The sequence below is a fragment of the Nycticebus coucang genome, chromosome 7, assembly GCF_027406575.1.
Source record: "Nycticebus coucang isolate mNycCou1 chromosome 7, mNycCou1.pri, whole genome shotgun sequence".
In the NCBI taxonomy this organism is placed as follows: Eukaryota; Metazoa; Chordata; class Mammalia; order Primates; family Lorisidae; genus Nycticebus; species Nycticebus coucang.
The window spans coordinates 137161194-137186104 of record NC_069786.1 but is presented as its reverse complement, the minus strand read 5'-3'; the positions used below and the strand labels follow the sequence as shown (position 1 = coordinate 137186104).

General features: G+C 45.7%; 2 protein-coding genes across 13 annotated transcripts in view; one reads left to right on the top strand and one right to left on the bottom strand.

Annotated features, from left to right (window-relative positions):
• SEPTIN2 (septin 2) overlaps window positions 1-9130 on the bottom strand; it is a 40686-nt gene extending 31556 nt beyond the window's left edge. For 4 of the 7 annotated variants that reach the window (XM_053597249.1, XM_053597248.1, XM_053597250.1 and 1 more), the window contains exon 1: window positions 8683-8800. The gene's annotated coding sequence lies outside the window, so the exon portion shown is untranslated. Of the gene's footprint in view, window positions 1-6538; window positions 6619-8682; window positions 8831-9107 lie in introns of those variants that run through there. The other 3 variants (XM_053597246.1, XM_053597247.1, XM_053597245.1) reach the window with 3 other exon arrangements.
• Window positions 8881-24911, top strand: part of HDLBP (high density lipoprotein binding protein) — a 74501-nt gene continuing 58470 nt past the window's right edge. The window contains exon 1 of one of the 6 annotated variants that reach the window (XM_053597213.1): window positions 8881-9148. The gene's annotated coding sequence lies outside the window, so the exon portion shown is untranslated. Of the gene's footprint in view, window positions 9149-9369; window positions 9430-9474; window positions 9611-11390; window positions 11407-24911 lie in introns of those variants that run through there. The other 5 variants (XM_053597216.1, XM_053597218.1, XM_053597215.1 and 2 more) reach the window with 5 other exon arrangements.

Genomic DNA, 24911 nt, shown 5'->3' with positions numbered 1-24911 from the left:
TGTAGAGACAGAGTCTCATTGTACCACCCTTGAGTAGAGTGCCGTGGCGTCACACGGCTCACAGCAACCTCTAACTCTTGGGCTTACGTGATTCTCTTGCCTCAGCCTCCTGAGTAGCTGGGACTACAGGCGCCTGCCACAACGCCCGGCTATTTTTTTGTTGCAGTTTGGCCAGGGCTGGGTTTGAACCCGCCACCCTCGGCATATGGGGTCGGCGCCCTACTCACTGAGCCACAGGCGCCACCCTACAGTCAAACTTCCAAATTAGGAGAAAAACATGGAACGAGGAGCAACTTCATCAAATCAGCAAAATTATGGGAAAGGAAAAAGAGGAATCAAAATCAATAGTCCTAAAATCAAAGCACAAAGGATAAAATTAAGACTATCAGTCATCAGTATAAACTTGAAAGAACCAAATTCTCTCCTTCAAAAAGGAGACAAGGCCTAGCTCATCAGCTGTAATTCCAGCACACTGGGAGGTTGAGGTGGGAAAATCCCTTGAACCAGGAGTTAAGAGACCAGCCTGGGCAACACAGAAATACTGTCTCTACAAAAAAACCTTAAGAATTAGCTGGGCACCGTGGCATACGCCTGTGACCCTACCTAGTTGGAAAGCTGAGGCAGGAGGATCGCTAGAGCCCAGTAGTTGGGAGGTTTCAGTGAGCTATGACTGTTCCACTGAACTCCAGCCTCCAGAGTCAACAGACTAAGACCCTTTCTCTTAAAGAAAATTTTAAAGAAGAGATAGATTAGGCTAACAAAAAACCAGCACATCTAGAAGCTATGAATAAGAATATGGTTAAACAAAGAAAGAAACAAAGGCTGAAAATAAAGGGACAGAATGAAAATAGAATGCTTCTGCAAACAAAGCAGGAAAGACAACAATATCAGCCAAGGCTGATTATAGCAAAAAGAACTAATCAGAAACACAGGGACAATAAATGGAGTGTCCCTTATCACTAAGTGATAAAAAAAAAACAGCTTATAAGGAAGATATAGTATTCATAAACCTGTACACTCAAATAATTACTGCAGATAAATATATAAAGCAAAGACCAGGAAAAATACAAACTTAATAAAAATATAGTTCAGGTAGGGAAACTGTCTTAGAACTGGACAGACTGCATAAACACAGAAGAGTAAAGACGGAGAATTAATACAATCAACAAATTTGATTTAACCAAGAATCTTGAATCAAAAGAACAAAAAGGAAAATTAAAAAAAATTTTTTTTAAGTCAGGTATCTGTATCTTTCATTAAAAAATGTCTAGACTGGGTGTGGTGGCTTGTGCCTGTAATCCCAGCACTCTGGGAGGCGGAGGCAGGTGGACTGCTTAAGCTCAGGAGTTAGAGACCAGCCTGAGTAAGAGATTCCGTCTCTACTAAACATAGTAGAAAAAAAAAAAAAAAAAAAACTTGCTGGGTGAGGGTGGTACCTGTGGCTCAGTGGGTAGGATGCCAGCCCCATATACCAAAGGTGGCGGGTTCAAGCCCCACCCCAGCCAAATTGCAACAAAAAAATAGCCAGGCATTGTGGCAAGCGCCTGTAGTCCCAGCTACTCGGGAGGCTGAGGCAAGAGAATCGCCTAAGCCCAGGAGTTGGAGGTTGCTGGGAGCTGTGTGACACCACAGCACTCTACCCAAGGGCATAGAGTGCGATAAAGTGAGACTCTGTCTCTACAAAAAAAAAAAAAAAAAAAAACTTACTGGGTGTTACAGTAGCCACCTGTAGTCCCAGCTACTCAGGAGGCTGAGGCAGAAGGATCACTCAAGCCCAAGAGTTTGAGGTTGCTGTGAGCTATGATGATGTTGTGGCACTCTACTCAGGGTGAGGGAGACTCTGTCTCAAAAAAAAGTCTAAAAAATTTTTCAAAGATATTCTTTCAGTGTTCTCAAATCATAACCTGTTTAAAGCAGGAGGCAAAAGTACAGTACTTTGGAACATTCTTGGGTAAACCCTTCAATCAAGGACCGCAACAAAATCAAAACCATAAGCTAGCTCTAGAAATCAATGGAAAGAACAAAAGTGGGGCAGCGCCTGTGGCTCAAAGGACTAGGGCGCCGGCCCCATATGCTGGAGGTGGTGGGTTCAAACCCAGCCCCAGCCAAAAACTGCAAAAAAAAAAAAAAAAAGACAACAAAAGTGAAATTTATGGGACAGTGTAAAAGTTTACATTTTTAAACTTTTGATTTAGAGAGGGGGTGATGCTCTGTTACTCAAGCTAGAGTGCAGTGACATCACGGCTCGCTGTAACCTCAAACTCCCTGGCTCAAGTGATCCTCCTGCCTTAGCCTTCTGAGTAGCTGGACTATAGTACCCACCACAACACCCAGCTAATCTTCTAAAAATATTTTTTGTAGACATAGGGACTTGCTATGTTGCCCAAGCTGGTTTTTAACTCTTGGCCTCAATGGATCCTCTCAAGGCAATTTTTGTTAAAAGATACTGAAAAAAAAATTTGGTACGCAATAACATTAAATGCACACAGTAACTCAAAAGAAAAGAGGAAAAATGGAGAAAAACTGAAATTATGAGAAAATAGGGTTGAAGTTAATAAATCCAAAAGCTGGTTTTCTGAAATGAATTCCTCACAAACCCAATTATAAGAAAAGAGCAAATATAAAAAAGAAGGTACAAACACAGCCATAAGAAACTACATGTAGCAAGATGTGCACAAATTAGAAAATGTGGAAGAAATAAATCTACTATAAATTATCAAACGAAACCAAAAAGTAGGCTGGGCACAAAAAGTAGGCTGTTACTCCTTTAATCTCAGGATTAAAGGACTGCTCAAGGCCAGGAGTTCCAAACCAGCATAGGCAACGTTGCAAGACTCCATTTCTTCAAAAAAACAAGCAAAATTAGCAGACATGGTGGCAGGCACCTTTAGTCTCAGCTACTCAGGAGGCTGCGGTAAGAAAATCGTGTGAGCCCCCTCTCCGTTGCAGTGATCTATGACAGCACCAACTGCTCTCCAGCCTGGGCAGCAGAGTGAGACCCCTCTCTAAAATTGCAATTTAAAATTTAAAAAGAAAAAAAATCCAAGCTAGAAAACCTTCCTAGAAGAAGTATCAGTAGGCAGCTGATTAAGACACACTAACGAAAACAGACCAAGATCTAATGGAAACAGATGAATCTCACCTAATCCAGAAGTCATTTAACTATTCCAAGCCTTTGCAGAAAAAGGGAAAAGACTCTAATTTATTTTATGATGTCAGCAGTTTTAATAACAAACCCAGATGGAGACATAAGAAAGAATGAATACCGTTAGTCAACCGCACTCATAGACACAAAAATTCTATATAAAATATCTGCTAACAGTTAGATTCCAGAAATGTATCAAAAGCATCTATCACTATAAGCCATTTCAGCAACAAATTAAAGGAAAAAGACCTGATGAGGCATATGATATAATCTGGCAATTAATCCTAATGAAAATACTATGTAAGGAAACTGCCTAAATAAAATTCAGGGTATTTCTGATAACCAATGGCAAATGACTAAATGTTTTTAAAGAACAATCAATAATTAGGCGGGAATGCTCATTACCATAATTATTTTAAAACATTTACAGGAAAAATTTCAAACATACACAAATGTAGAACTACAAAACCCCCATGAGACACCTGTCACTCAGCAATTCAAGGCCAATACCCACAACCCCACCAGTGCTCTGGAGTGTTATCGAGCAAATACTAGATACAACATTTCTCAATATGAATATCTAAAAATAAGGGCTCCTCAGTAAGACAAATCATTACCCCTACCTAGTTCTTTAATGTAATTAACTATGCAATCAGTATTCATATTTTTCAGTTGTCTAATTTTTTCATTTTAATCAGAATCCAAGTAAGATATAGATATTACAATTTCAGTAGGATTATTTAATATTACCTTGGTGAGTTTAGTGAATACAGTGAAACAAATGAAAACAAAACAAAAACTTTTCTGCAGATAGGAATGAATGCATAGAAAACACAAATACTTTTGGTTAAAGAATTTTTTTTTTTTTTTTTTTTTTGTGGTTTTTGGCCGGGGCTGGGTTTGAACCCACCACCTACAGCATATGGGACCGGCACCCTACTCCTTGAGCCACAGGTGCCGCCCTGGTTAAAGAATTCTAAAACAAAATAATAAGGTGACCGAATACAAGACAGATATCAAATAAGTCAAAAATTCCTTCCTGTACTAGTAATGACTATCAAGGAATGGGAATGAGGGGGAAAATGCCACTCACACTAGTAAAAAACTAAACAAAAACCAAAACAAAATTCCAATCATGTAGGAACAAGTTTAGAAAAGAGAAAACTGGTTCTATATGAATCAAATCATTCTTATTTTCTCCAATTAGTATATAATGTGGCCCAATTCTAGCTGGAATCTCTAAAGGTGTGGCCTTTTTTTCCCTTCAAGTTGGATAAAATGACCTTCAAGTTCACACAGGACAAATGCCTGAGAGAAGAGCATGCAATTGCTGTCCCAGATGATCCATGTATCTGATTTCAAATCAAGGTAGTATGACAAGGAACACCCTGGAGCACCTCTCCTGCACCTTTACAGACTCTCTCAGTCCTATTAAACCTTGAGCCACTGAAAGGACACTGTGTCTTTCAACTGACTTCCCTTGAGCACCCGAGCATGCTACACTTTGTGCCTGTTAATCCCCCTTACTCTGTTCCTGTGGCTGAAGGTATTCCACTGCAGACAAAGGTGACTCTCACTCTTCCCTATCAGTTTCTTCCCACTGTCTCTCCATGCACAAGTATGGGGAAAGTGCAGAAACAATTTTTCTTAAATTGATATTTCAAGTTTGCTTTAATTTTACTGAGTTTCTCTTGCCATCTACTTCTTTCATAATTAGCTTTTCTCTAAAACATAATGTGGATCCAGTAATTTTCTCTATTTTCTAATGCAAAATGACTAAACTCCTGGTTTTGGTGAGAATGCCTTGATGCAGCAACACACTGCCAAACACTGTGATTAACTTAAACCTTAGGTGCAGACTGATTAGATCCCCCAAATCTCAAAAATGTGGCCAAATGAAAATTTTTATCCTTTGCTTTATGCTCATTCCAGATGCTACAAGTTGTTGAAAAGTTCTTTATTCTTGGGTGGCGCCTGTGGCTCAGTCGGTAAGGTGCTGGCCCCATATACCGAGGGTGGTGGGTTCAAACCCGGCCCCGGCTGAACTGCAACAAAAAAATAGCTGGGCATTGTGGCAGGCACCTGTAGTCCCAGCTACTCGGGAGGCTGAGGCAAGAGAATCGCTTAAGCCCAGAAGTTGGAGGTTGCTGTGAGCTGTGTGATGCCATGGCACTCTACCGAGGGCCATAAAGTGAGACTCTGTCTCTACAAAAAAAAAAAAGAAAAGTTCTTTATTCTTGATCCATAGCTTCCTTCTTCCAAAGAGCAATACTCTGGTCCAATTCACCAATTTTCCCAAAAAATAGGAGATGAAGAACAGATGGATAAAACTGGATTCTTGACAATATAAACTTATTTTTTTAGTGGCATCTGTATTAGAGAAATACTCAAACACAGAAATTATCACTTATTGGCCTACATTAATCTTATATTTACATATATTACACCAAATCTACAAAATGACCCTGCGCATAGGATGCTGAAAGTCCATAAACTTTTTTTCTTTTTTTTGAGACAGAGTCTCACTTTGTTGCCTTTGGTAGAGTGCCATAGCATCACAGCTCATAGCAACCTCAAACTCTTGGGTTCAAGTGATTCTCTTGCCTCAGCTTCTCAAGTAGCTGGGACTACAGGCTCCTGCCACAATGCTCGGCTATTTTTAGAAGTGGGGGTCTTGCTCTGGCTCAAGCTGGTCTTTTTTTTTTTTTTTTTTGGCTGGGGCTGGGTTTGAACCCACCACCTCTGGTACATGGGGCTGGCACGCTACTCTTCGAGCCACAGGCAGCCACCCTTAGGCTGGTCTTGAACTCCAGAGCCCGACAATCCACCCGCCTCAGCCTCCCAGAGTGCTAAGATTATAGGCATGAGTCACCGCACCTGGTTGGTCCATAAACTCTTTTTTTTTTTTTTTGTAGAGACAGAGTTTCACTTTATCACCCTCAGTAGAGTGCTGTGGCGTCACACAGCTCACAGCAATCTCCAACTCCTGGGCCTAGGCGATTCTCCTGCCTCAGCCTCCCGAGTAGCTGGGACCACAGGCGCCTGCCACAACGCCTGGCTATTTTTTTTGTTGCAGTTTGGCTGGGGCCGGGTTTGAACCTACCACCCTCGGTATATGGGGCTGGCGCCCTGCTCACTGAGCCACAGGCGCCGCCTGGTCCATAAACTCTTACCTAAAGCATGTAGAAAGTTTCAGCATTCTGATCCTTTGTTTTTTTTTCTTTTCTTTTCTTTTTTCTTGCATTCTGATTCTTTGGTACATAGACAGTGTACCACGTAACACTTTAACAGAGTCTGGGGCAGTACCCTACATTCAAATGAATTTTCTGCAGTGACATGTATGACCATTAGCACAAGAAATAGGATACATACAGGCTTTATAAATGGCCTCACCTCAATTCTGCTAGCAGGTGTCCTCAAACTTTTTACACAGGGGGCCAATTCACTGTCCCTCAGACCGTTGGAGGGCTGGACTATAGTTTAAAAAAAAAAAAAAAAACAACTATGAACAAATTCCTATGCACACTGCACATATCTTATTTTGAAGTAAAAAAACAAAACGGGGAACAAATACAATCACACTGCCTCATGTGGCCCGGGGGCCGCAGTTTGAGGACCCCTGGTACTAGAGTTTTGCTGTTTCCTCCCCTGGGGGGGAGGAGAACACAATTTTTTCTTTTACAGCAGTTTCTACATTTTGAAACTGCGAATAAAAACGAATCTCAACCACATTTATTAATGATGATAGAGAGAAGCCCTGACCCCTTTCCTTAGGATACTCTGACAGTTCTTAACCAATCAGAATGCAAACATAGGGCGGCGCCTGTGGCTCAGGGGGTAAGGCGCCGGTCCCATATGCCAGGAGGTGGTGGGTTCAAACCCAGCCCCGGCCAAAAACCACAAAAAAAAAAAAAAAAAAAACCAGAATGCAAACGTAAGCTGCTGAAAAAGCTCTGTCCTTTACACTAGGTTGTGGCACCGGTGGGGGGGAAATGGAAAAATAACCAGAACAACTTTTACAACTAAGATCACTGCCAAGATTAGATATTACAATACACATTTCAAGCTGGGATGCTGGATGGTGCCAAAAATCCCTTAATGGGAACTACCAAAGATAATCAGTGAAAACACTGAATCTAAATGAGAAGCCTGAGGGAAACACCTTTGGTAACTCTCACAATTTTCCTTATGATGGCAAGGCTAATTTGGAACATCAAAACACACTGAGAGACATAACCATTTGAGTCATTCAAGAAATACTTTGAAACAGTGTCTCCCTGTTTCCTAGGCTGGAGTGCAAAGGCTCAATCAAGGATCATTACTTGAACTCCTGGGCTCAGCTTCCCAAGTAGCTATAGGCTGGTCCCAGCAGGCCTGGTTAATTTTTCTATTTTTGTGTCTAGCTATGTTAGCCAGGTTGATCTCCAACGCCTAGACTCGAGGAATCCTCCTGGTTAGGCCTTTCAAAGTGCTGGGATTACAGGTGTGAGCCACCATACCGGGCCAAAAAATACTTTAGACTCTAAAGAGTCTCAACCTGTGGGTCGCGACCCACAGGAACTGTATTAAAGGGCCCCAGCATCAGGAAGGTTGAGAACCACTGCTTTAGAGCCTACTGCATGCTGGTCACCAACCCAGGCAATGGGTTATGGGTGACAAAATTAGCACAAGCCTGTGGACAACTGCTATCTCCAACATAAGGTGGTACCAAAACCAGCCTGGAGCAAATTTAATTTGGGCTGAATCCCTAACAAGCAGGGAAGAGGGACTAGAAAAACAGAAGACAGGGAAAGTGGGAGAGAACTGTGCTCTTGACAGAGTGTTTCGGGAAAGGCCAAAGGTGTAAAAGACCACAGCAGCGGTCGGGTCATTCCTTTGTGTGGGGGGGGACAGACAGGGCTGGGGTGGTGTTGACGAGAAATGAAGCCAGAAAAGTAAAAAAAGGCCTTAAAAAATGGTGTCTTGTGGGCCTGTGAGCTACCCCGGAATCAGGACTTCACTGAGACCACAGTGGCCACAGCTTTGCTTTTCCCTCACAGCCCCAGTCAGAGGCCTTCCCACCACGTCCTCTACCCTGGGCTGTCTTTCTCCCTGCTGGCGCAGCCCTTTGTCGCCCCTCCCGCAGAAAGACAGGGCCTAGTCGCTTCGCTGGGTTAACCCCAGCGTCCAGCACATGGGCTCGCGCGGGCTTGGGAATTCTACCGTCCTCGACACCCCCAGGATGAAACGGCACCGTTAGAGAGACAAGATGGCCACACAACCCCCCGTGTTCGCCAGACCCGAATCGGCATCATCTCTCAACGCCCAGCCAGACTTCACAAACCTCGACGGCCCGAGCCCCAGTATTCGGGGTCAGCAGATGCCTCTGCCAGCGTCCGCACCCGGCCCAGCCCGCTCTCTAGGGCACGTCCGCAGAGGGGGAGCCGCGGAGCTCGGGCTCCGCCGCCCCTCCCCCACACCCGCCCCCCCCCCGCGCGCCCCCTGGAGCTGACCGACCACCACCCGAGAAGGCAGAGCGAGCGGGGTGTCCCCCACACCTCTTCAGGGGAGTAGGCCCATAGCTCGTGCATCCGCGACGGCCGGAACCACCGGCGAAACACTCACCCGCCGATCCGCCCGAGAATAGACGCCGACTAACTCCGCCACGGACCCGCCCAACGCCCGCCGCCCCTCTCCCGCCTCGCGCCCCGCCCTGCGCGCAGACGGATTGCGTCATCATCCCGCTCCGCCCCTTTGCCAACTCCTTCCTGGCCTGGGGCGGCCCGGCCTTTCTCCCCTCCCCCAAGTGGCCAGCCTCTCAGTGCGCAGGCTCAAACTCGGCGGCGTTATCCACCTCTGCGCAGGCGCTGTGCCCCTCCCACGGCGGTTGGCCATATAGAGGCTGGGGGTGGGGGGAGGTCAAGCGTAGCCTCTTCTCCTTTACCAAGATGGCGGGTTGTCCCTGTTTCGCCACAGTTCCTACCTTATGAGCCTGGTTTTCTTACGCTAATAAGAGTGGAACAGGTAATAAGATTCTCCGCTCTGTGGTGGGTAACTAGAGTGCGGGAAAAGGCGCTTCTTTAGAAGGAGCCAGGTGATCACTGATAAGAAGAGAGGCGGTAGGGGGAGGGCAGGTGGAGGCAGGAGTGCGGAGCGATCATGGGGAGGGGTAGCCTTCGACTCCGCTCCTCTCCTCCGGGAAGATGGCGGCAGCACCGAGCCCGGAGCTCCGGAGCGGGGCTGGGCGGGGGACGGCGAGCCGGCGCGCAGGGCTGCTCTGACCTTCGGCCGCCTTCGTCTCGATGGTACGGAGGCTCTCTAGCATTGGCTGCGCGGGGGTCACGTGGGGCGGCGGGCCCTGCACAGACCATCGAGTTGGGCGTCCCTCTCGGGGACGTGGCCTTCCTGCGCGCGAGCTGGGGCCCGCCGCCCCGCGGGGGAGGGCGGAGCCGGCGCGGCCCCTAGCCTTTCTGTCCGGGTCCGGAGGTGAGACCTGGGGAGTGCCCGGCGAGCCCGCTTTGGCGGCGTGGCTCGGGGGCGGGAGGGCGCCGCTCCGGGTTACGGCCGGACCCGGTCGGGAGCGCGCGGCTCCGGCCCGCCGTGTGTGCCCGGCCTGCGGGTGTCCCTTTACTCCTCCCGCGTGCTCTGGAAGCCCAGCACTTGTCCGAGACTCGCGCTCAGGCCAGCGCAAATGCCCCTCGTACAGGAAGCCTACCAGTATTACCCCGGGTGAAAGGACACGCTTCTGGACCCTCAGGGGCCTGCAGCGTGTTGGGAGGCCGAGCTGTTCGGGCTTGGTGGCCTCCTGAGAGGGCAGTGGATGGGTGCTCGGGGCCACCCCCTGTCGGCTGTGAGAGTGAGGGTCGCACAGGACATGTGTTTGGATACCGTGTAAAGCCCAAGAAGATACCAACTTGAATTTTGTTTACTGAACAATGCTTGTAGTCAAATGAAACGTCTGAAGGGATGTGATGAGTTGTAACCTTTAGTTACAAGATGGTTTGTCCTTCAGTTTTGAGTTTTATATTCATAGCTGCCCTGACCTCTCAGGCAGTGACTTAATAGGTTTTTGGTGTCTGCATAAGGATAACCAATCACTTTCTTAAAAGCCTTTTGAGTTTGGATAAATCACAAGCTTTTCTTCTGAGGTTGCTGGCAGTGCCACACCACATAATAAGCTTAACGTTTACTTAAACCAACCACGGTTGCTGAAACGTTGGATGGAACTTGGCGCTTAGGTTTATATTTTGATCATTTTGAACACTGGAAGTTCCTCCAGGAACTTCTCCACTCATCAAATACATTTGATATTAGGATACTTGGGAGCAGTGTTTTAAAGTAGTCAAAGGTATTTATTTAAGAATGGCCTCTGTTCGAATTTCCAGATCTCTGTATCTAAAACATCAACCATCAGTTAAACTATCATAAGTATTTTAGACTTGGAGGAAATGGAGTGTACTTCGACTCTTAGAGAAAGTATTTGAAAGCCAGTTAAATAATTCACAATGAGGATTAAACTTTTCTTTTGCTATTGTTAGTTCTACTGTGTGCCAACTACTATTTAGGGGTTTACCTCATGTTGAGTCAAATTAATGTAACCCTGGTAAAAATGCAGTGACTTTAAGGAGAGCCCCTCTTGGGTGCTTCTGTGTTCAGGTGGGTCCCTGGGCCTGTTTCCTCTCCAGTGGACAATAACTTCTAAGTGACCTGACAGAAGAATTTCTTCTTCAATCATTAAATATTTTTCCTTTGGCTTTCTCGTCTTGGTCTTCCAGTGTCTGACTTTTCAGCCTCACGGCCTCCTCTGTCAGCAGTTCAATTCAGAAGTTATTTACTGGAAATTGTGTACCAGCTACTGTTAAAAGTTTTGTGGGTGGGGCGGCGCTTGTGGCTCAGTCGGTAAGGCGCCGGCCCCATGTACCAAGGGTGGTGGGTTCAAACCCGGCCCTGGCCAAACTGCAACCAAAAAATAGCCGGGCATTGTGGCGGGTGCCTGTAGTCCCAGCTACTCGGGAGGCTGAGGCAGGAGAATCGCTTAAGCCCAGGAGTTGGAGGTTGCTGTGAGCTGTGTGAGGCCACGGCACTCTACCCGAGGGCGATAAAGTGAGACTCTGTCTCTACAAAAAAAAAAAAAAATATATTAAAAAAAAAAAAAAAAAAGTTTTGTGGGTGGAAAGCTAAAGAGGATACAGAGTTTTTCTTTTCCTCAAGCAGCTTGTGGACTAATGTGGGAAATTCACTTATGAAAGAGTAATTACAGTATGACAAGTGCAGTTATAGAAGTAAGTATAAGATGTGGGGATGGGCAAGGGGAGGTAATGATTACTTGTTGGCAAGTCTTCATAAAGAATGTGGTTGGGCGGCGCCTGTGGCTCAGTGAGTAGGGCGCCAGCCCCATATACCTAGGGTAGCGGGTTCAAACCCAGCCCTGGCCAAACTGCAACAAAAAAATAGCCGGGCATTGTGGCGTGTGCCTGTAGTCCCAGCTGCTCAGGAGGCTGAGGCAGGAGAATCGCGGAAGCCCAAGAGCTGGAGGTTGCTGTGAGTCCTGTGACGTCATGGCACTCTATCGAGGGCAGTAAAATGAAACTCTTGTCTCTACAAAAAAAAAAAAAAAAAAGAATGTGGTCATTGAACTGGGATTTAAGGGTGAATCAAAGTTTTTCCAAGTGGAGTTGACAGGATAAGGTGTTCTAGGCAGAAAGACTAATAAAGAGCAGTGACAGTTATAGTTGATGGCATCTATGGGCAGCAGTTGAAAATCTGGTATACTGCTGACATCACAGATGTTGGAGACTTGGCTGAGACCCTGTAGTGAAATGCTTCATGCCCATCCTAAGTAAGTCTAAGACACTTTGACCCAGACAGGATTTCAGATGATGGCACTGTGTCCACTGGGAGGACTTGTGATTATTTCATGAGTCAAATAGATTCTCCCTTCCCAGCAGGAACTTAGTTAACTACCAAAAGGGCTTTAGTGGAGAGCATGCTTTTTACAGTAAAAAATGATGTTTCTCTTTAGTTTGGCCTCTTCAGGGTATACCTGCCATATAAGCAAGTGGTCGTAGGAAAGCTTTTCCTTTTTCTGTTAAGCAGTGAATAAACTCTGGAAGAAGCATGGCACACCATTGTCAGTTGCCAAATTGTGGTAGCACAAAGTCTACTTTTGACTAAGTAGGAAAGCAGCCAGAGAACCCAAGTATAATGTATCAGAATGCTTTTTTCCTTAAATTTTAAAAACCACAACATTAAACATTTTGAAACCAAGATGATAATGAAATGTTTTTCATGTAGGTAACATTTTAAACATTGATCATGTTATTTTGGATTAAACAAAGCAAAGTTTTTCTTCCCTCCCTCCTCCTTGAATCAAAGACTATTTTTATTTATTCATTTATTTATTTATTTTGAGACAGAGTCTTGCTCTGTTGCCCTGGGTAGAGTGCTGTAGCATCATAGCTCACAGCAACATCAACTCTTGGGCTCAAGTGATCCTCTTGCCTCAGCCTCCTGAGTAACTGGGATTGCAGGCGCCCCCCCACAACGCCCAGCTATTTTTAGAGACAAGGTCTTGCTCTTGCTCTGACTGGTCTACATCTCCTGAGCTCAAGCAGTCCACCTGCTTCAGCCCCCAGGGTGCTAGGATTACAGTTGTGAGCCACCACCCACCAGAATCAGAGACATTTTAGAAGTCCAATCCCTAGCAGGCTGCAGTTTTCCCAGGCACACTGAAGTTCCTCAAATACCATTGAAGATGAACCAGATTTGTGTTCTGAGACAAGTCTGGGCATCGTGTTGGTCATCTCCTTGATGGTTGCTGTTTGGTAACAATACATTTACTATGCCTATTCTCCCTGACTGCTTTTTATTGGGATTCATCTGAATTTTAAAATTAAACTTAATTATCAAATTAAGGTTATACCTTCGTGGAATTTAAAGGGTCTAAAGTTCCAAAGTTGTGTCTTTTCCCCTGCAGAAGGTGAGCTGTAGCTTTAGTTGATTCCCTTGGTTCTTATTTGTAACTCTGAAGAACACATTTGCTTCACTTGCTTATTTGTGTTGCTCTCACCTGGACACTGAGAGTTGAGAGGAAGGTTTTGGCTTTCTTTCACCCTTCTGCCTTCTCTGTGCAGACAGATCCTTGGCTGCTCAGAGTAGTGCTAATTTGGTTAGTTGGATATTTCTTGTTTCTATTATCACTACATAGTGCCATTCACAGCTAGGCTAAAAGGCATCCTGGGATTGCTTTTCCTTCCCTGGATTACTTTTTGTTTCCCTGAGGTTATTACAAGTCTTGTTTTTTTGTTTGCTTGCTGTTTGCCTAGTTTTCTGTCACTAAACTTCAACCCCAAATTCTGTACCAATTGTCTAAATATCCTTTCAAGAAAGTCAGTCTTTTTTATTTGATGATATTTGGTAGTCTATTCATTTTATCTTGAATAAATCTCTTCCAAAGCCTATGGCCTGTGGCAGTCTTAACCACGCCTGCAGTCTTAACCACACCTGCGGTCTTCCTGCAAATCTCATCAGCCCCTCTTGTACTTGACCTGCAATTTTCTGGAACTGAGGTCCTCATCTTTCTTGGTTTTGCTATGATTTTGGTGGGGCACATCCTTTACTAGTTGCCTGAGAAAAAGTGCATGCGAGATAGTTTTGGGAACCTGTGTGTCTGGAAGTGCCCATTCAGCCCTGTGCTGAGTGAAGGTCTGGACACCATCTCACTGCCTTGCCTCCCAACCCCCAGCGTTGTTGAGTCTTGAGCTGTCCTGACTCATCTGCGTGTATTTCCTGTTAAAATTATAGGGCCTGTGTACATGACTGTGTTTTCCTTGGTGAAAGCTTAAAGACTTTTCTTTCTGGCAGCACCCATAGCACAGTGGTTACGGCACCAGCCATATACACCGAGGCTGGTGGGTTTGAACCCCGCCCAGCCCAGCTAAACAACAATGACAACAGCAATAAAAAATAGCCGGGCATTTTTATAGGAGGGCACCTGTAGTCCCAGCTACTTGGGAGGCTGAGGCAAGAGAATTGCTTAAGCCTAAGAGTTGGAGGTTGCTGTGAGCTGTGATGCCACAGCACTCTACTGAGGGTGATACAGTGAGACTCTATCTCAAAAAAAAAAAAGACTTTTCTTTCTGTGAAATTTAAGACATCCAAAACAAACCTTTGGAGTCTGTTTTTCTCCAATATCTTGTCTACTGTTTGGTACTCTTTATTTGGAAACTAATTTTCTTCAATGCTGGGCATTTGTCTTTATTTCTTGCTTTGATTTCTTCCCATCCATTCATTCTCTCTCTCCCTCTCCCTGTCTCACCCCCACCCCCCATTGGACCTTCTGGCTTGGCCCTATTAATCTTCTAAGGTCTTCCTTTTTTTTTTCTTTTTCTTTTTTTTTTTTTTTTGAGACAGTTTTACTTTGCTGTCCTCGGTAGAGTGCTGTGGCATCACAGCTCACAGCAACCTCAAACTCTTGGGCTCCAGTGATCCTCTTGACTCAGCCTCCCCAGTAGCTGGGACTACAGGCGCCTGCCATAACATCTGGCTATTTTTAGAGATGGGGGTCTTGCTTTTGGTCAGGCAGTCCACCTGCCTCGGTCTCCCAGAGTGCTGGGATTACAGGTGTGAACCACTGTGCCCCACCTTGCATTTTCTTTTTCTTAAAGTTTCTTTTTTTTTTTTTTTTTTTACTTGCACATTGGCAGATAATAGTTGCATATATTTATGGGGTACAAGTTGATGTTAAATTTATGAAAACCCTATGGTAAATAAAATCAAGCTAATTAACATGGCCACCACCTCAAATAGTCATTTTTTTGTGGTGAGCAAATTTACTCACTTATTTGAAATTTACTTTCTTAGTGATTTTGAAATGCACAGAACCTTATTACTGACTGCACTCACTGAGCTGTGCAGCGCCTCTCACAGCCACGTTCCTGCTGTCCTGCTCACAGGGGAGGCTTTGCACCCTTCTTCTGGCCTTTCTACTGAGTTTTCCTCATTTTATTTCAAACAGCTTTCTCTTATTCTATTTCTATTTTATACCTTCCTGTTTCTGTTTCATGGATGTAGAACTTCCTGTTACCTTTCTGAGGAGTAATGTGTGTGTATATTTTTAAATAGAGACTCCATCTCAATTCTCTCACCCAGTTGGATTACAGTGGTGCAATCACAGCTCACATCAACCTCAAACTCCTGGCCTCAATTATCCTCCCAGCTCGGACTCTCAAGTAGTTGAGATTACACCCCTGTAGAGATGGGGTCTTACTGTATTGCCCAGACTGGTCTTGAACTCTTGTCTTCCAAAAGTGCAGGAATTACAGGCATGAGTCACCACACACATTGTGTTTTCTTTTTTCTGAGACAGAGTCTCACTAGGTCGCCCTTGGTAGAGTGCCATGGTGACACAGCTCACAGCAACCTCAAACTCTTGGGCTTAAGTGATCCTCTTGCCTCAGCCTCAGCCTCAGCCTCCCAAGTAGATGGAACTACAGGTGCCCGTCACAACGCCTGGCTAAGTTTTCTTTTTCTTCATATCACTTTTCAGGCTGCTTTTTGTTTGTTGGAGGGTTTCAGCCTTCACATCACAGACTTTTCTGGGCTATCCCATGATGATTTGTACCTGCTTTGACGTCAGAGGCCTGCTGACTGGCCTTTCCTGCATAGGCACCTGGCTGGGCCATTTCCTCACAGCGTCCCTGTCTGCAGTCTTCAGACTCCTCCCAGAACTATCTTCCAGCCTCTCACCTGGCTGCCTGTGTTTAGGGGTCCTGGGTGGGGCACTGTCTGCGAGTATGCACTACCCTGTCTCCAGGCTGGTTTCCACCCTTCTCTGTAACTGCTGTGCCCAGTTCAAAGACCTTGTTTCCAGTCCAGAGAAAAAACTATAGCCTTTGGCCGGGGCAGGAGAGGGACAGCTGCTTGGCTGTGAGTAGTTGTGGGGTGAATCTGGAGATCTTCCTGCGGCTTAAACCTTCCAACCATGTCTGTTTTTAACCTGTTTTCCTGCTCCCATTTGGGGTGCTATTTGCCCCATCCTGTTGCTGATGTAGGATTTGGCCTTTGCAGGTCTGTCTCTAGGTCTAGCCTATAATATTTTAAGGTTGTCATCTCTGTTCCTGTTTCTTTTTGTGGTTTATGTCTTTAAAATATAATTGTTTACTGTTATCTTTGTGGTGCTTTAAGAGGGTATGCAGCGAGATGTATTTGACAACTGCCACATGCTAGACACTGTTCTAAGAGGTGAGGTACAATGAAGAATAAAACATTGTTCTGTTGTGCTTTTATGGTGTAGGCTAGTTGGGGAGGACTTGCTGTGGCCTTGGGATGACAGCTGATACAGACCTGCCATGAGTGCACAGCTATGGACAGCTGTCTGGGAAAGCATGTTCTTCAGGGATGACTGGGAAGTGCAAAAGTAATGGGTCCAGCACTTTATTTTATTTTATTTTTTGAGATGGAGCCTCAAGCTGTCGCCTTGGGTAGAGTGCCATGGCATTACAGCTCATAGCAACTTCCAACTCCTGGGCTCAAGCAATTCTCCTGCCTCCGCCTCCCAAGTAGCTGGGACTACAGGCGCCTGCCACAACGCCCGGCTATTTGTTTTTTTTTGTTTTAGCTGTCATTGTCATTTGGCTGCCCAGGCTGGATTCGAACCCGCCAGCTCAGGTGTATGTGGCTGGCGCCTTAGCCACTTGAGCCACAGGCGCCAAGCCAAGTCCAGCACTTTAGAGGAATGTGGGGCCAGCTACCACAAGAGCAGTGTGGAGCAGAGTGACAGGGTGCCAGAGTGGGGGGGTCGTGGGAGGAGACGGGGCTCCTGGCAGTCAGCTCCTGAGGCAGTCAGTAGATAGCTTTGGGTAGTTGGAGTGACGCAACTCTGAGGCAGATGCCAGTCAGTGACCGTGCACCATACTGTCCAAGGCGTTCTCACTTCTCCCATCTACTTTAGACAGTGACCGCTGTTACTGTCTTCTGTTCAAGGAAGACCCTGAGGCAGAGATGGAGTTAGAGCAGAGCCGGAGGCTGGCCTTGCAGTGTAGCTCCCGAGTTTGTGCCTTCCCCTTCACTTTACTGTCCCACCTGGCTCTGCCAACCTCAGTTTGCCATCTACCCAGAGTTCTGTGCACCACCCACAAAATTTGGTGTGTACTTTATTGTGCCTTTCTTTCTTTCTTTTTTTTTTTTTGAGACAGAGCCTCAAGCTGTCACCCTGGGTAGCGTGCCGTGGCATCACAGCTCACAGTTAACCTCTTAACTCCTGGGCTTAAGCGATTCTCCTGCCTCTGCCTCCAGTAGCTGGGACTACAGGTGCCTGCCACAACGCCCGGCTATTTTTTGGTTGCAGCCGTCATTGTTGTTTGGCGGGCCAAGGCTGGATTCGAACCTGCCAGCTCAGGTGTATGTGGCTGGTGCCTTAGCTGCTTGAGCCACAGGTGCCAAGCCTGTTACACTTTTCTGCAACCAAAATTACCTTCTGGGGAACCCTTCCCTTAAAGTGGAGTAGATGAATGTGTGTGAATGAAGTGGAATTTTGGGAGACTTAGATGTCTCAGATCGTCAACCTACAGTGTCTTCTTTGTGAATGGTTTAAGCAAAAGATACCCTTTTTCATTGTGTTTTTGTACAGTGTTTTGCTTGGGTGCCTTTTGGGTTACAGCTTGAGTTTTACTTAAATTCATAGTTCTTTCTGTTCATTCCTATTCCTCTCTTCCCCGGCTGTAGATTTTGCTTTGTCTTAAAAAGTGTGCTGATGCCGGGCGTGGTGGCTCATGCCTGCAATCCCAGCACTCTGGGAGGCCAAAGCAGGAGGATCGCCTGAGCCCAGGAGTTTGAGGCTGCTGTGAGCTAGGCTGATGCCACAGCACTTAGGTTTTTGCAACAGAGTGAGACTCTGTCTCAAAAAACAAACAAAAAGTGTGCAGAAACACTGGTAGAAAGGTGGACAGAAGTTGTCAATAGTTTGATCTTCACAAGGGAGAAATTCAAATGGCCAGTGAGCTAAACAAGATTTCATTCTTGCTGATGATGAAAGAATTGCCATTAAAGTCATATTTTCCCCACTTCTTACTGGGAAGAAAGAAGTATGGGCTCCGCACTCAGACCTCAGTGGGTAGGGCGCATGCTACAGGCACCGGGGCTGGTGGGTTCGAACCTGGCCCGGGCATGCTAAACAACAATGACAACAACAACAAAAAGAAAGAAAGGAGTATGACCATTTTAGTTGTTAAGGGTGAGGAGGACAGGCAGACTGTACTCAGGTGTTGTGAGTGTATATAGTTAAGCTTGTTGGAAGGGTAGTTTTACCTTATCAATACCTGTCAGTGAATTCCCTGTAATATTATTCTATCGTTAGGAATTTATCTTGTGGAGGTATTTATCTTGTGGAGGCTTACTTTATCCTCTAAGTAAGCAGAGGATACGGTGTTCAGTATTGTTTAAAATTGCAGAATAAAAAGAAAAACCAGTTAACTCAAGGACTTATCAGTAGCAGTTATGTTCACTCCATTCGATATGCAGTAAGTTTGTATGTGAAACTTGGCAAGGTGGCCATGGTGTCTCTAAATCAGCGGTTCTCAGCTTGTGTGTCGCAACCCCTTTGTAACAATGAAAATACATCGCGGCATTAGGAAGGTTGAGAAGCACTGCTCTAGATCCTGTTTTTATTTAAACCATATATTAATGTATGCACAAAAACATCTGGCAAAGATAAAATTATACTTTAGGGGATATTTCTTGGGAAAGAATCATAGGGGATTGATAATTTTTATGTGGTTTTGTTGAGGTGTATTTTATATTATTTTTAAGCTGAAAGTTATGTTCCTTGGTAGGCCATCACTACAACAAGCTTGCTGTGGTATTAGTATATTAATACCACCAGTATTTATTGAACCAGTAGCCCCCACCCATCCCATTCCAGGCTCTGCTGTGGGGAAGGGAGCTCAGCTATGTCCCAACCACTCCCCTACCCCGCCCCCTCCAGTGGTATGACACAGGCCTCCTCTGAAGCGAGGCTGGAAAGTGGGCAACACAGAAGCTGGAGTTAGCAGGCAGCAGTGAGCAGTCACTATCAACTTCTTCCAAATACGCATTTTCCTAACACCCTCTTGGTTGCCTTTTATTTCAGTCTTGATACTTTCAGGTGCTCCGGAGGTGGACCTTGCGACAGCATTTGCTGTCCTGGGCAGACTGCCACTCGGTTCTTTCTCCTGACTTGACAAAGACTGAGGTGAGGGCAGCAGCCTTCAACCAGACATAAGGTCAGGAGGCCTGCACTCCACTTTTGACCTATTTGTAAACAGCCTTGTGACTTTGGGTGCTAATTTACCTACGGATGTTAGCATTTTTTTCTCTTTTTTTTTTTAAGACAAGGAAGCTGAATCTCTAAGGGGTTTTGATTTTTTGTTTTATCTCTTTTTAAACAGCTCTGACAGCCCAGAATCCTTAGTCAGCTCAGTTTATCAAAAATTTACCTTTCAAATTTGGGAGGAAAACTTTTGAAACTGAGGGTCACTCATATAACATTTCATTTTGCGATCTGTTTTAAAAATGCATGCATGATATAAAAGACTTACCTGTTCAACTTTATTGGTTACTTCCTGTATACCAGTCATTATTCTAAACTGGTAGGGTCTGCAAACCCCAGGCAGTGTCAGGGGCTGTTTTGGGCTGCGAGCAGCATGGAATGCTGTTGACATCCGTGGTTGAGGCCAGAGGGGCCCAGCAGCCTGCTACTTCCAGGACCCCCCAGCAGAGAACTGTGATCCAAACGTCAGCACTGCTGAGGCTGAAAACCCTGCTTCAAAAGTCAGAGCATGAAAGAGCTTTAGGATGTAGCTGTCACAGGCCCCAGTTTTGGCTGGGGAGAACAGAGCCTAGTGGGGTGAAGCCAGCTGCAGCAGTGGCTTGGTTACGGCTGTGTTGACTGCTGTGCTGGTTTCCTCATGGATGGGAAAAGGAATAGACAATCCACACTGTTCTTTCCTCCGTGCCAGGCTCAGGTTAGGCACTGTGCATGTAAGCCCCAGGTAACACTAAAGGTAGCTATTAATATCAACTCCTTTTTACAGGAGAGAAGGCAGGCCCAGAGAAGTTAAGATTTGTAATTATTTTTCTTTATCTTGGGCCTCACTTTTAAAAGTAAACAAGTTTAAAGTTAACGAGTTTAAACATTCAGTCTTGACATACTTACCTAGTGTTAAGAGTATCTGAGAACTTCTCTAAAGCTGGAGTGAGGCCAGCCAGGCCCTTGCAGCAAGACAGATGTTCCTCCAGAGTACATGCTGTGTTGCAGCTGTTCTCAACCTGGGGGTCGTGACCCCTTTGTAACAATGAAAATACATCGCGGCAGCCTCAGTGCCTGTAGCTCAAGTGGCTAAGGCGCCAGCCACATATACCAGAGCTGGCAGGTTCGAATCCAGCCCAGGCCTGCCAAATAACAATGACAGCTACAACCAAAAAATAGCTAGGCGTTGTGGTGGGCGCCTGTAGTTGAGAGGCGCTACTTGGGAGGCTGAGGCAAGAGAATCGCTTAAGCCAGGAGTTGGAGATTGCTGTGAGCTGTGATGCCACAGCACTCTACCCAGGGCAACAGCTTGAGGCTCTGCCTCAAAAAAAAAAAAAAAAAAGATCATGGCATTAGGAAGGTTGAGAACCACTGCTGTATTGTAACAATGTATTGCAGCCTAGAACTGTGAATATCTCTGATGGACTCAGGATTTATTTTTCACCAAGTCATATTCATACTTAGGTTTTGAGTTAGAAGTGAGCACATTGAAGTCCTAGTCCTAGAGCCACTGATGCACTCAGGGCCCAGGTCTGCAGTGACCCCCTGTTAGCGCTGGGACCAAGTACACCTGCTGCTGACTTGGGGGACTGGTTTTCTAGTTGGGGTCAGCGTTTCCATCTTTCCCTCCATGATCCAGCTCTGAAGCCTCTAGCCACCTCCCTGACTTCATCTGAAGGGTGCACAGATTTTGTGTGGTAACTCCTCTCTTCACTTTTTCTGCTTCACCCTCAGTCTAGGGTATAGGATAAGCCATTGATAGGTCATTACTATCCTGATAATGCTTTTTGGTGAATAATAATGGGTTGTCAGAACCCATATTAGCTTTTTAGGCTCTAGTAGGCATCCTCAAACTTTTTAAACAGGGGGCCAGTTCACTGTCCCTCAGACCATTGGAAGGCCAGACTATAGTTTAAAAACAAAACAAAACTATGAACAAATTCCTATGCACACTGCACATATCTTATTTTGAAGTAAAAAAACAAAACGGGAACAAATACGCGGGCCACAGTTTGAGGACCCCTGCAAGGGATGTGCTTGATATAGAAGTAATCCATTTCTGAAGGCAGGTTCTTTACATGTTGCTCTTGTGTTTTTGGACCACTGTTGAATGTGTGGCTACGTGGAGCAACTTTGTCCAGAGGTTTGGACACACTGTCTTCCCAGCTGTGACACTGGCCTCTGGACAGTGCAGGCTGACTTTCCCGTCACAGCTAGTCTGGCTGGCTGGACGAGGTACTCCTTTCTGGTTTCTTTCTGGAGGGAGGGATAACTTCAACAGGTGTGGGCAGTGTCCATGGTTATCTCTGCTGCAGAGTCTGTTGTAAATGCTCTGCTAGGGAAATTCTATGAGGCATGCCCCAGGCCTGGCCCCATAGTTGGAGCTAAGTGAGTGGGGTTGGTAGAGGAAGACAGGGACTTGGTGGCTGAGCCTGCCTGCTCCGTGGTCACCCTTCTAACCCCTGGGTGTGTGTGGCTCCTGCGGGAGGGAAGGCAGTCTTCTTGTGGGCACCTCAGTAGCACCTGCTTGCCTGGTAACTGCCTCTAGCCTATTAGGGGTTTGCAAGTGGAGGCCCTGGAGAGAGGTGCTTCTGCAGAGGTTGCCACAACAGAGAGCCTTAGGGGAATGGGGAGACTGGAGAAGAGAGCTTTTATCCCAAAAGGACTAGACCTGGAATAAACAGGGGAAAAGAAAAAAGCAGTCCAAGTATAGAATCTGGAGAAATAATCTCTGAAAGGGGGTCATTTATTTGGTACTTTTTTCCATTTTTGGCACTGAGGTTGAGGTGAGTGCCCCTCAGGGCTCCCTTTTCAGTGTAAGATTTGTTTCTGACTCCTGGTCCTGTAGAATGGGAAACTGTTTGCCTTTTTAACTCTTTTTCTTTAAAAATTAAAAGAGGAAGGGAGGGCCTTTGTGATCTTTGATGCCTGTCTGCTGTGACTGATTGACAGGTGGGAATCTTGGTGATGTCTTGTAGTTGTATGTAGAAAACCCCCAAGTGTGTAAGCAGAACGTTTGTTTTTCCTTCCTTCTGCATTGTCTTGGAGGTTGCGCGTAGACTTATGCGCATGTCTTCCTAGACGATGGCCAGAGTGCACCATTCCTCCCACAGTGCTGGCTGGTGTATATGAAGCCAGGTGCCCTGCTTTGTCCTAATGTTTTATTTTGTAGTAATGTACATGTTGCTATTAATTTCACTTTTATGTGCTTTCTAGTTTTATTTAATTAATTAATTTATTTTTGATACAGAATCTCACTCTGTTGCCCTGGTAGAGTGCCGAGACCTTAGCCTGACTCACAGCATCCTCAAACTCCTGGGCTCAAGCGATCCTCCCAACTCAGCCTCCCAGAGTGCTGGGGCTACAGGTGTGAGCCACTGAGCCTGGCCTGCGTTCTAGTTTTATTAATACTTAGCTAACTTACAAGTGTTTCAAATGATGTTACTGAATCCTATTTACTTTTTTGACCTTTTCTGATAAATAGAAAATTACATGGTCCTATAGCATTGGCTTAAATTTGTATGTGTGAGAGAGCAATTTGAAGAATATTTTTTTCTTTTGAAAAGAGGCTTCTATTTTGATAAATTTGCTTATGTGTGGGGCTGACTTACCAGTCCTTGAGACCTAAGTTCCACTGGCCTTTGTGGCCTGCACCTGAGCTCAGTGTGCCCAGGCCTCGAGCTGTGGCCTCCCAACTCAGCTTTGCCCTCACTGGGACATCCTGGTGAGAGCCAGCCATAGCCAGGGTGCCCTTCTTAGTTTACACAGGTGTCAAAGACAATCATCATCATGTCACTCTGAGGTCAGTAAGTACAGTTCTTTTCTGAAAGACGGGCAGACAGGAAAAAAAGGTTGTGCTGCTGAGGGTGAGTCAACTGTTAATTTTTTAAGCAGTGGTTTGGCTTTCTCTCCTCTGACCTTGTGAAGCCTTCTTTTACTTTCAGAGCAGTGTGTAGGTGTGTGGATTCTACCATGGCTGGTGCCACCTTCTTGTGCTTGGTGACGTGGGGCTTAGGTCTACTTAATTGCCAGAGATGCTGCTGAACTGGGGGCGGGGACTAAGGTGGAGCACTGCTCATGTGGAAGTGTGTGGACAAACCTCCAGCCCTTGATTTCTTGCAAATGAGGACTTTGGGTTTCAGGCTTTGCTGTTTTTTTGGGGGGGTAAATCTTTAAGGAGGTCCTGGCATGTGAAGGACTGAAGTGGTGAAGTCTTTTCTTCTAAGAATGTTTTGATTGCAGGATGTACTTTCATTCAGCTTTTTGTCTAGCTCCCCCTGCCCTCTCCAGTCCTGAAGTGGTGATGGTATGTGCGGGAATGTGTGTTTTCCTCTCTTAAGCCGTCCTTGCTGGCTGATGTGCATTCCTCCTCGTCCTGCCAGAGTCCTGCTGCCCTCTGTGGTGAGCAACTCCTCTGCCAGCGTCTGGGTCCTGCCCGCCTGCTGGGTGGTGTGGCCAGGCTCCCTGTGGACCTTGGTGTTGCTGGGAATGCCCCGTTCTACATTTCTGGGCTGTGCTGTCAGTAGTTCCTAGGTGTTTTCTGATGGTTTAAAAATCTGCTTTCATGAACTTTGAAGAAATGATTGAGCCACAGACTTCAGTGTCATAATGATACCTTTGTGTAACAGTATCTTTTAGTGATACAATGTGGATGAAATGTGTGTTGATACTAATAGTTGAACACATGATTAAACAAATCAAAATTTGGATTTTGGGGCTTGTGCCCGTAGCACAGTGGTTACGGCGCCAGCCACATGCATTGAGGCTGGCGAGTTCCAGCCGGCCCAGGCCAGCTAACCAACAATGAAAACTGTAACAACATCAACAAAAATAGCCGGGCATTGTGGCAGGCACCTGTAGTCCCAGCTACTTGGGAGGCTGAGGTAAGAGAATCACTTGAACCCAAGAGTTTGAGGTTGCTGCGAGCTGTGACACCACAGCACTCTTACTGAGGGTGACATAGTGAGACTCCTATCTCAAAAAAGAAAAATTAGGCTCAGCAGCTAGGGCACGAGCCACATACACCGGAGCTGGCAGGTTTGAACCCAGCCCAGGCCTGCCAAACAACAATAACAATTATAACCAAAGGAAAAAAAAAATAGTCGGGCGTTGTGGCTGGTGCCTGTAGTTCCAGCTACTTGGGAGGCTGAGGCAAGAGAATTGCTTAAGCCCAACAGTTGGAGGTTGCTGTGAGCTGTGATGCTACAGCACTCTACCGAGGGCGACATAGTAAGACTCTATCTAAAAAAAAAAAAAATTGGGGGTTTTGGCTTTGAATTTGAATGGCCAATGCTATTTGCCACTCCTCTCTCATATTAATGTGTGTATTTCCAAATCTAGCTGTTTCATTTTTCTAATCACAGAAGTAGTAATATCCTCCATTAAAAATTTTTTTTTTAACTGTCCGGAACTTACAGAGGAGTTGCGAGGAAAGCACAACACTTTATCTGTACCACTTGAAAGTGGATTGGTACAAATGAGACCTCATCACCTTCGATATTT